Source organism: Dermochelys coriacea, chromosome 1 (genome assembly GCF_009764565.3).
Source record: "Dermochelys coriacea isolate rDerCor1 chromosome 1, rDerCor1.pri.v4, whole genome shotgun sequence".
Lineage (NCBI taxonomy): Eukaryota > Metazoa > Chordata > Testudines > Dermochelyidae > Dermochelys > Dermochelys coriacea.
The window spans coordinates 317,039,775-317,050,488 of NC_050068.2; the positions used below are offsets into that span (position 1 = coordinate 317,039,775).

General features: G+C 41.3%; 1 long non-coding RNA gene across 1 annotated transcript; it reads right to left on the reverse strand.

Moving 5' to 3' along the window:
• Window positions 1–346: 346 nt before the first annotated feature.
• Window positions 347–9,806, reverse strand: LOC122456566. Its single transcript, XR_006275501.1, has 3 exons — window positions 8,875–9,806; window positions 8,344–8,456; window positions 347–1,688 (listed from the first exon to the last, which is right to left on the reverse strand). It is a non-coding gene; the product is annotated as an uncharacterized LOC122456566 (long non-coding RNA).
• Window positions 9,807–10,714: the final 908 nt, after the last annotated feature.

Genomic DNA, 10,714 nt, shown 5'->3' on the forward strand with positions numbered 1-10,714 from the left:
CTGGCCAAACAGGAAATTGAAATTCAAAAGTTGGTGGGCCTTTTCCTGTCTACCTGGTTAGTGCATCTGAGTTGAGAATGCTGTCCAGAGCGGTCACAATGGAGCACTCAGGGATAGCTCCCAGAGGCCAATACCATCTAATTGCGTCCACAGTACCCCAAATTCGACCCAGCAAAACCGATTTCAGCGCTAATCCCCTTGTCGGGAGTGGAGTAAGGAAATCGATTTTAAGAGCCCTTTAAGTCGAAAAAAAGGGCTTCATCATGTGGACGATTTAACGCTGCTAAATTCGACCTCAACGCCTCGTGTAGACCAGGGCATAGTATCTTGGCCTCTTGTTTGTTTTCACCATCAAGCCACAAAACATTCACTCTTTAGATCCCTCATGCATAGAATCATAAAATAATTCTGAGGATTTTCCAGTAGTTTTCAGTGTTTTTATCATACAATTAAGCTACTGAAATACAGTCTCAGCATCTTAGATTTTAATAGCACATATATTAATGACTTTGCTCATCTCTGGAATAAAAAAGCAGTTCAACATTGCACAACATTATACAGTAGTGTAGGATAAGAAAAGCAGTATAATGTTCATTTAAATTACAGGACAAATTTAAAGAGAATATATTTATTTTAGCTGGAATATGGCTAAAACACTGGGATTAGTCCCACTATGCTTTCAAAAACAGACATCTGTTTAACAAGTGTTCAGGACCACTCATTTTACATCAGTAGTGCCACAACACCATAATGGGATACTGATTCACTCCTGAAATAACTAATTACACTGTTTGTGAATTGTAATTCTTGACTAGGCAGTAGTAAGACGCCTCTGAAGTCTTCTCTCCACTACATATTTTTCTGCGCAGATGCAACTCCAACATAGATGGGGCACAGGGGGTTTGGGGGGGGTGTTAAAAAAGTGTTGTTTTCTTGCACCTTGCTAATGTAACCCACACACCTCCTGGGTGTGGTGTTCTGTCCCATCTAGTGGCACTGAGACCACTTAGAAAGAGAGAGTTAAAATTAGTCTGCTCTACAATCTTAGCTAACAGCTAGTTGGCTTTTAGCTCATGTGGTAGCAGCTTATGCACTAAGCTCCAGAGGTCCCCGGTTCAATCCGGCCCGCTGTCAGCATTACACTAACACTGCAACTTCCACCATTAATAGCACTAATGTAGCTTGCATCCAAGCAGAAAAGTATTTACAAGCCTTCCCAGCACAGATGAGCTCTACATTTATATAGTCTTCTGTAATTTAGTAGGGATGGTCTTTGATACAAACCTAGGCTATAAAGGCAGCATGAGGTGTCTTTACAAGTAGAATAATTAATCATTTCTTCTAGCTGCAACAAAGAGGCATGCACTTTTCCTTTCAGCTAGCATTGTCTTCTCTTTATCACCAGTTTCCATACCGGATAGGAAACTGCACCAGATTCTGATGGAAATAATACTGTTGTCAATTAGGAATAATTTTGGTAGAATCAACGGAGATGCACCAGAATAAATCCATAATAACTCAGATCATAATCTGGCTCCAAATTGTTGAGTAACTCCCATATTTTCAAGATGAAATCATTTGCAAACCACTGAAACTGTGAGCCAAAACTTGCCATACTGGCTTATCCGCAGAAGACCTGTTGTGGGAAACTGCTTGGGGAACTGAAAACTGTCAATCCATCCTTTTACCTGTAGTAAATGACATTTCTGTCAGTAGCTCTAATATTAAATGTTTTTGCAATAATGCAAATTAAAAGGGTATTATTGCATAAAAGAGCTGAATTCCTATAAAAATGAATGTCCTCCCAAACAACATATTCAGAGGCACATGTTTCTATTACAAATCTCAATGTCTTGTAAAATTCATTCATTCCATTGAGAAATCCTTTCATGGCAGAATAATAAACAGAGCAGAAATTCCACATAGCATATTTTACATACTTAATTTATTATAATTGCACTAAGGGTTTTTAGAAAATTCTTCTACATCTTGACAGTGTATAGATTGTGCTCTATTGCTTTAACATTCTAGTTTACTAAAATTCCACTTTGATTAGCTTTATACCCAAGAGTCAGCTTAAAACTGTAAAGAAGCTGTCATCAAAGTTGGCTTCAATGGTGTTTTAAGTTCTATTTTTAAAAAAAGCTTCACTCTCACCCATATTATTTTAATATTTTACACACACACACACACACCCTATACCTATACCTATGCCTGAGGTGATTCTTTGTAAGAACTGATGTTAATGATTAATTTGAGTAATCAAAAATATGCCTTCATCTTTGAAAATTTTCATAGTTACCCACTACTGCTGCTCCTTTAAAAGATTAACTGTTTTGAAATTGAATTGTAGTATTTATTAGGGCAATTAAACTGCATATGGAAATCCTAATTAGTGTATTTTAAAATAAAAAATAGCTTTTATTTTCTTACTGGTTGCCCACCTACATTTATTTAACACTACTGACATAAGCTAAAGGCAAAATTCAGAATACAGCAATGATCTGTTTAAGCATTATCTAAAAACCAAAACAAAACTTTTTGGTTCCATTTCTAAGATAAAGATATTCAGACGATGGTTCATTAAACAATGTTCCTTAATTACAGATTATTGCCCTGAAGGTAATCACCATACAATGTGTGAAGATTTCCGTGTGCCTACAATTCAACATTACATTTTAAATATAAATGCAATAGAGTAGTATCATGTAGGATAAATTAACCTGTGATAAATATGGAACAGTCATGCATGGTACAAAAGTATCTTATAATGTGTTGTTATATAACATAAAATAGCTTTTTTTAAAAACAGTTTCATGCAACCCTTAGGACTTTTAATCATACACACACTACAACATTATTAGTAGTGATTGAGGGAAACATTTTGCCTAATTTCAAACCTGCTTGAGTACTATGGGTTCCAAAGCACACTGCTAAGCACAATGGGACCCTGATTCTGATTTGTACCTTTATCTGCCTAGAGATTGTGAAAAAAAGAAAAAGAGGAGGAAAAAACCCAAAATATCATAGCTATGTCGAACATTGAAAAGGACATAAGTCAAATATGGACATACTGAGAATAAAAAGTTAACAGGGAGAGAAATTGTATCCCAGGCAACTAACTTGTGCCAGCCTAACTTTTGGAGATTGTTCTTGTAACCTTAATACATACAGAAGCAGAGACTTCTCTTTAGCTGAAAAAAGAATAATCTATGAAAATAATATTATAGGGGGGAAAAAAACATTTGCAGATGCAAACTAGTTTTGCAAACCCTGCGAACCTGAAACTACAGTTCATAAGGTTAACAAAACCTCCAACAGCACAAGGTTTGCCCATCCCTACCTATATTAGTCATCTAAAAGAAATGTTCCTCCCTGATCTTTCTGGGAAATCCTCTTCCCTTTATAATTGTACCTTTTGCTTTCAGATTATATTGTGCTCAGCACAAAGGTGCTGCACAAACTTATTTTGAAGGATCTTGGTTCTGTGGTCTAGTGAGTGAAACTGGGAATAATAGTTTGTTGCAGGGACCCTGAAAAACTGTCATCAGAAAACAGAAAGTTGGTTGGAGCTATCAACCAGCTGACAAAGGATGATGGTTACATTTAGAGGAATTGAAAATTCCTAATAGAGCTCACAAACAGTAGCTTAAGTTTATCAAGGTACGGTATCACAGCCAGTCTGCTTCCTGGACTCCAGCTATGAGAGCTCCATGGAACAAATCCTGATCTCTGTTACTCTCAAGCAGCCCCGCTGAAATAGGAATTAGCCAAGTATTTAAAAACTCTTTTCCATTGAGTTTTGATGTCTATAAAAGTGAGAAACAAATTACTGTTGGCTTGAGGCAGACATTTGATCAGATGCTGTGGAAGAAACCATGTTCTGCCAATTTACCTCAGTCCTACTCAGCAACACCCCTGTTATTCTATTGCTAAGCCCCTTGAGAAGAGACTGCCAAAAAGTGCCTCCCAGGGACCTGAATGACACCATCTAATTCATTGGAATTTGTGGTCCAGAAATTTCATATGAAAGCATTTGAACAGATTTGTTTTTAATGTAAAGCTACTCAACAGGAATGACATTAATTTTTCACATGCAATATAAGAAATTTGCTAAGGGCTACACCATGGCTTTTAGCCACAGCCCTGCATTAGAAGCAGCATAGAGCTGCACCACCCCTGGGGAGCGCGCCAAAGGATTCTGCCTCAAGGAAGAGCAATGCCTCCTGGAGCTTCTCATTTGTGCAGGGGGTGGGTTCAGTTCATAACACCCCTTGACAGGATGCAATGTCCTCCCTCCCATGTGGTCAGCAAACTCTGCTAGCCAGTACATGAAGGAGGCAGAGCCATTGTTGTGCATACTCCCCCCTCTCCATGAAATAATCCCCGGAGACCATCTGGGTAGCAAAACCCTGAGCTCTGTCAAACACAGGGACTGCAGTTCTGGGCTCCCCTAATTCAGACCACACAAAAAGGTGAGGTAAGCTCCTTATTCCCTCTTTCATGAGGCAGGGGCACTATCTAGCCCCAAATAAATAATGGGCACTTCAGTGTCCAAATTTCCTTAAGCTTTGTGGACTTTTTTTTGCAACCTCAGATATATCTACATTCTAACACTTCTCTACAAAGCTTTGGTCGTAAAAGCATTGTGAAATGATCTGATACCTGGCTTCATTAGCCCTACCGTAGAAACTCTTTTAAACAGCCTTATGCCCTTTCTGAGTAATAAATGAAAGAGGGTGGAGTCGTATATTATTTGAACAACAAAGCAAACTGTACGCCATGATAAATAGATGCCTGGAAGAAAACACTCTGACTCCACCTTTATCTGGTTCAAGTGAAAAAATGCCAGTTTCAACTAAACTATGAGAGAGTTTTCACCCACCCACACACACAGGCTTTACTTAACTCAGCAAAGAGCAACATAAAGCATTTATACACCATATGACTTGATGAGTGGAGCATCTTGAACAGGAAAATTAAATGCATTAACAAAAACTGTCCATGCCTAAGAAAAAATTCCAGGTTGTAGTTTTTCAGCCATTCATTCACTAATACAGTGACCATATTTCTAGTCCTTAAAATCAGGATACCCTGCAGTTTCCTCCTGTCACTATGTCCTCTACTACAACCCACCTTTTATTTAGTGTTTGTCTCTTTCAGCCATTATAATTTCCCTGAAATTTAGACTATTTTGTTTCAGAGTAGCAGCCGTGTTAGTCTGTATTCGCAAAAAGAAAAGGAGTACTTGTGGCACCTTAGAGACTAACAAATTTATTAGAGCATAAGCTTTCGTGAGCTACAGCTCACTTCATCGGATGCATTTGGTGGAAAAAACAGAGGAGAGATTTATATACACACACACAGAGAACATGAAACAATGGGTTTATCATACACACTGTAAGGAGAGTGATCACTTAAGATAAGCCATCACCAACAGCAGGGGGGGGAAGGAGGAAAACCTTTCATGGTGACAAGCAGGTAGGCTAATTCCAGCAGTTAACAAGAATATCAGAGGAACAGTGGGGGGTGGGGTGGGAGGGAGAAATACCATGGGGAAATAGTTTTACTTTGTGTAATGACTCATCCATTCCCAGTCTCTATTCAAGCCTAAGTTAATTGTATCCAGTTTGCAAATTAATTCCAATTCAGCAGTCTCTCGTTGGAGTCTGTTTCTGAAGCTTTTTTGTTGAAGTATAGCCACTCTTAGGTCTGTGATCGAGTGACCAGAGAGATTGAAGTGTTCTCCAACTGGTTTTTGAATGTTATAATTCTTGACGTCTGATTTGTGTCCATTCATTCTTTTACGTAGAGACTGTCCAGTTTGGCCAATGTACATGGCAGAGGGGCATTGCTGGCACATGATGGCATATATCACATTGGTAGATGCACAGGTGAACGAGCCTCTGATGGTGTGGCTGATGTGATTAGGCCCTATGATGGTATCCCCTGAATAGATATGTGGACAGAGTTGGCAACGGGCTTTGTTGCAAGGATAGGTTCCTGGGTTAGTGGTTCTGTTGTGTGGTGTGTGGTTGCTGGTGAGTATTTGCTTCAGATTGGGGGGCTGTCTGTAAGCAAGGACTGGTCTGTCTCCCAAGATCTGAGAGAGCGATGGCTCGTCCTTCAGGATAGGTTGTAGATCCTTGATGATGCGTTGGAGGGGTTTTAGTTGGGGGCTGAAGGTGATGGCTAGTGGCGTTCTGTTGTTTTCTTTGTTGGGCCTGTCCTGTAGTAGGTGACTTCTGGGTACTCTTCTGGCTCTGTCAATCTGTTTCTTCACTTCAGCAGGTGGGTACTGTAGTTGTAGGAATGCATGATAGAGATCTTGTAGGTGTTTGTCTCTGTCTGAGGGGTTGGAGCAATTTCCATCCCACCATCAACCTCAGCCTGGACCAGTCCACACAAGAGATCCACTTCCTGGACACTACGGTGCTAATAAGCGATGGTCACATAAACACCACCCTATATCGGAAACCTACTGACCGCTATTCCTACCTACATGCCTCTAGCTTTCATCCAGATCATACCACTCGATCCATTGTCTACAGCCAAGCGCTACGATATAACCGCATTTGCTCCAACCCCTCAGACAGAGACAAACACCTACAAGATCTCTATCATGCATTCCTACAACTACAGTACCCACCTGCTGAAGTGAAGAAACAGATTGACAGAGCCAGAAGAGTACCCAGAAGTCACCTACTACAGGACAGGCCCAACAAAGAAAACAACAGAACGCCACTAGCCATCACCTTCAGCCCCCAACTAAAACCCCTCCAACGCATCATCAAGGATCTACAACCTATCCTGAAGGACGAGCCATCGCTCTCTCAGATCTTGGGAGACAGACCAGTCCTTGCTTACAGACAGCCCCCCAATCTGAAGCAAATACTCACCAGCAACCACACACCACACAACAGAACCACTAACCCAGGAACCTATCCTTGCAACAAAGCCCGTTGCCAACTCTGTCCACATATCTATTCAGGGGATACCATCATAGGGCCTAATCACATCAGCCACACCATCAGAGGCTCGTTCACCTGTGCATCTACCAATGTGATATATGCCATCATGTGCCAGCAATGCCCCTCTGCCATGTACATTGGCCAAACTGGACAGTCTCTACGTAAAAGAATGAATGGACACAAATCAGACGTCAAGAATTATAACATTCAAAAACCAGTTGGAGAACACTTCAATCTCTCTGGTCACTCGATCACAGACCTAAGAGTGGCTATACTTCAACAAAAAAGCTTCAAAAACAGACTCCAACGAGAGACTGCTGAATTGGAATTAATTTGCAAACTGGATACAATTAACTTAGGCTTGAATAGAGACTGGGAATGGATGAGTCATTACACAAAGTAAAACTATTTCCCCATGGTATTTCTCCCTCCCACCCCACCCCCCACTGTTCCTCTGATATTCTTGTTAACTGCTGGAATTAGCCTACCTGCTTGTCACCATGAAAGGTTTTCCTCCTTCCCCCCCCTGCTGTTGGTGATGGCTTATCTTAAGTGATCACTCTCCTTACAGTGTGTATGATAAACCCATTGTTTCATGTTCTCTGTGTGTGTGTATATAAATCTCTCCTCTGTTTTTTCCACCAAATGCATCCGATGAAGTGAGCTGTAGCTCACGAAAGCTTATGCTCTAATAAATTTGTTAGTCTCTAAGGTGCCACAAGTACTCCTTTTCTTTAGACTATTTTGTGTATTTTTACTATACCCCTATATTCCTCTGCTTGATGTACACAATATTCCTCAACCCACTTAGCAACATGTCCTTCCTTATTTATGGCTCCTTTTCTCCTCCGATGTTTTCGTTCTTACGTTTTCTCTTTCACCATCAAGATCTACTCCTCCTCCACCCTACTTCCTGGCATACTCTGCCTTTGTTCCCCCTTGCTTCCGCTATTTTGTAGGGCGGAGTTCCCTATACATATTTTTATTCATGCTTACTTATGCTTGTTTCACTATTCACATTTGAATTTATTGTATTTGTATTAAAATAATTAGTTATAAGGCATTTTGGACAATGGAATCCATCTTTTAAAATGGAGTCCAATTTTGGTTGTTTACAACTCACTTTTGCATCTTTTCGTTTAGCGGGAAACAGGGTTTGCCCCAGAAACTGCCTCTGAGGAGACTGGATCAAACCTGTCTGGACTAGAACTTGCGTGACACAGAAGGCATATAAGGGCTGCACACCCTGTCAGTGGGGCTGGCTGTCTGAGAGGCAGCCAGTGACTGTCATGTTTGGGCATCAAGGACTTCCTTCACCATTTTACCTGATCTATCCCACCAATCTGGGTATCTTCCATCTGAATCCACTTACCTTGTTTCTGGTTCCAGTGATTACCAACACCAGCAGTCTCCTGGTTGCTGGTTCCAAAGCAGTGAAGGTCCTGAGCTCCTCCTGTTCCTGGTAACCACTGCAGGTCCAGGTCCCTGCGAACCCAAGCAATGAAGAGACTGTCACTTAACACCCGCAGCTGATCCCACTTGAGATCCATCCTTCGAGATACAGTACAGTTTTGGGGTACCTTGGTTTAGTTAGTTTGGTTAGAAGTGTAAATTGCCAAGGGTTGTACTGGGGACCGGGCTTCATCTTTGGGCCAAATTGCTGTTTTATGGTTTTAAACTGTTTTATTCCCCCCATCCCCCACCACACACACACACACACACACACACACACTTCTCCCTGACATTGTTAGTAACTCTTTTAATAAATTTTCTGTTTGTTTTCGAAGAATTTCCCTCTCTAGTCTTTTGTTACCTACCTGGTTGGCCGTGGGAATATTTTAGTTAACTTACTCCCCAGGTGATTAGATACTGGTATTGCCAGTCAAGAACCTGGCCCTGTTACCTAAGACCGTGTAACAATTTTGCAGGTCTTCTCTGTCCTGTCCTCTTCATTTTTCCACACTTCCATGTCTCTGTTGTTCTTTCTCCCACAATACAAGTAAAAAGTGACCTATTCACCCCTCTCAATCCCCTTGAAAGTTCCTTGTCCTTTTCTTTTCTCCTCTCACCAGGGCATGGGCAGAAGTTTGAAAAGCCTGCTTACTGAACCTTGGCCTGAAAACCACTGCAGCAGGTCAAATCCTTCCTGGGGATAGCAGCATATTATCTATGATAATTAATACCTTACCTTTTGTGCAGTAAAACACCCTGGAAGGTACATACATTGGTTCTCCACTTGTGCAGAAGCTTTTTGGAAGAGCATACGGCTCTTCTGCAGAGAACCAGTGCTGCATGAAGAAATTCATCTTGCAGACAGATGCCATTTTCTAGCACGATCTAAAGGATGGGGAGCACACAACATTAGGTGATATAGACAAGTATTAATGCCATTGTGCAAGGCATGGGTAAGACCACATTTGGAATGCTGTGTATAATTCTCATCACCCATGCTCAAGAAAGATTAATTTAAACTGGAACAGGTGCAGAGAAGAGCTACTAGGATGATCAGGAGAATGGAGGGCCTATCTCATGAGAGGACTCTGTAAGAGGTTGGCTTGTTTAGCCTCACAAAAAGAAGGCTGAGAACAGCTATGATTGCTCGTTATGTATACCAGGGAGAGTAAAGAGCTATTTAAGCAAAAGGACAATGTTGGCACAAGTACACATATTTATAAACTGGCCATGAACAAATTCAGGCTGAAATTAGAAGGTTTCTAACCATCAGGTAAGATTCTGGAACAACCTCCTAACAGGAGTTGAGGAGGCAAACAACTTATTAGTTTTAAGAAAACACTTGACAAATTTCTGAGTACAATTGTTTGATGGGGTTACTTTTGATGGTGAGGAAAGCTCAACAGCCTTGGGGCTCATTTCCAGTTTATGTCTTATGTTTCTAAAAGCTCATGCTTCAGGGTTTCAGCTTGCCACCTGCAGGCGTCAGGAAAGCATTTTCCCCCACCAATGTATTCTGGGACCATGTTTTTTTTAATCTCCTTCCTGAAACATCAAGGATGGCCACAGCTGGAGATAGGACATAGGATGCGGTGGGCTGGTGCCCTGATGTAGCACTAAGCATTCTCTCTCTCAGTGGCGTGGTTGGCTGATTCTTGCTCACATGCTCAGGGTCTAACTGATCACCATATATAGGGTTGGGAAGGAATTTTATTGTAGCTCAGATTGGCAGTGACCTGGAGGTTTTCCATCTTCCTCTGCAGCATGTGTAGGGGTCACTTGCCAGGATTATCTGGATATATTGCACTTCATTGCCATTGTGGGGGCCTTGGGCTCTGGTGCACCGTGGTCCCTCCTATTCTCTGCCTGTGGCACATAAAGGTTTACTTTGTAATACTTTGGTCTAAGTTTGGTTGTAGGGTTTAGCGAGTGAATGTAGGGTGGTATTGGTTGCCTAGAATATACAGGAGTTCAAACTAGATGATCTGGTGGTTCATTCTGGCCTTAACTCTCCACTTCAGTAGAGAACTCCTTCCTAGAGAGAGAAGCAGATTAGTAATCAAGGAGAGCTTAGTGATAAAATGGGCCATCAAGGCCTAGAGACACTACCTGCTTGGGCCCATCTTTTACTCTGACTGATGACCATAATCGTCTCACATGGCTGCAATCTATAGAGACCAACCCCTGACTGATATGCTGGAATATGGTTCTGCAGTCCTACACTTTCATTGTACACCATAAACCTGGTGTGACGCAGGTAAATGCAAATTTATTTTCCTAGGAAAGGGGAC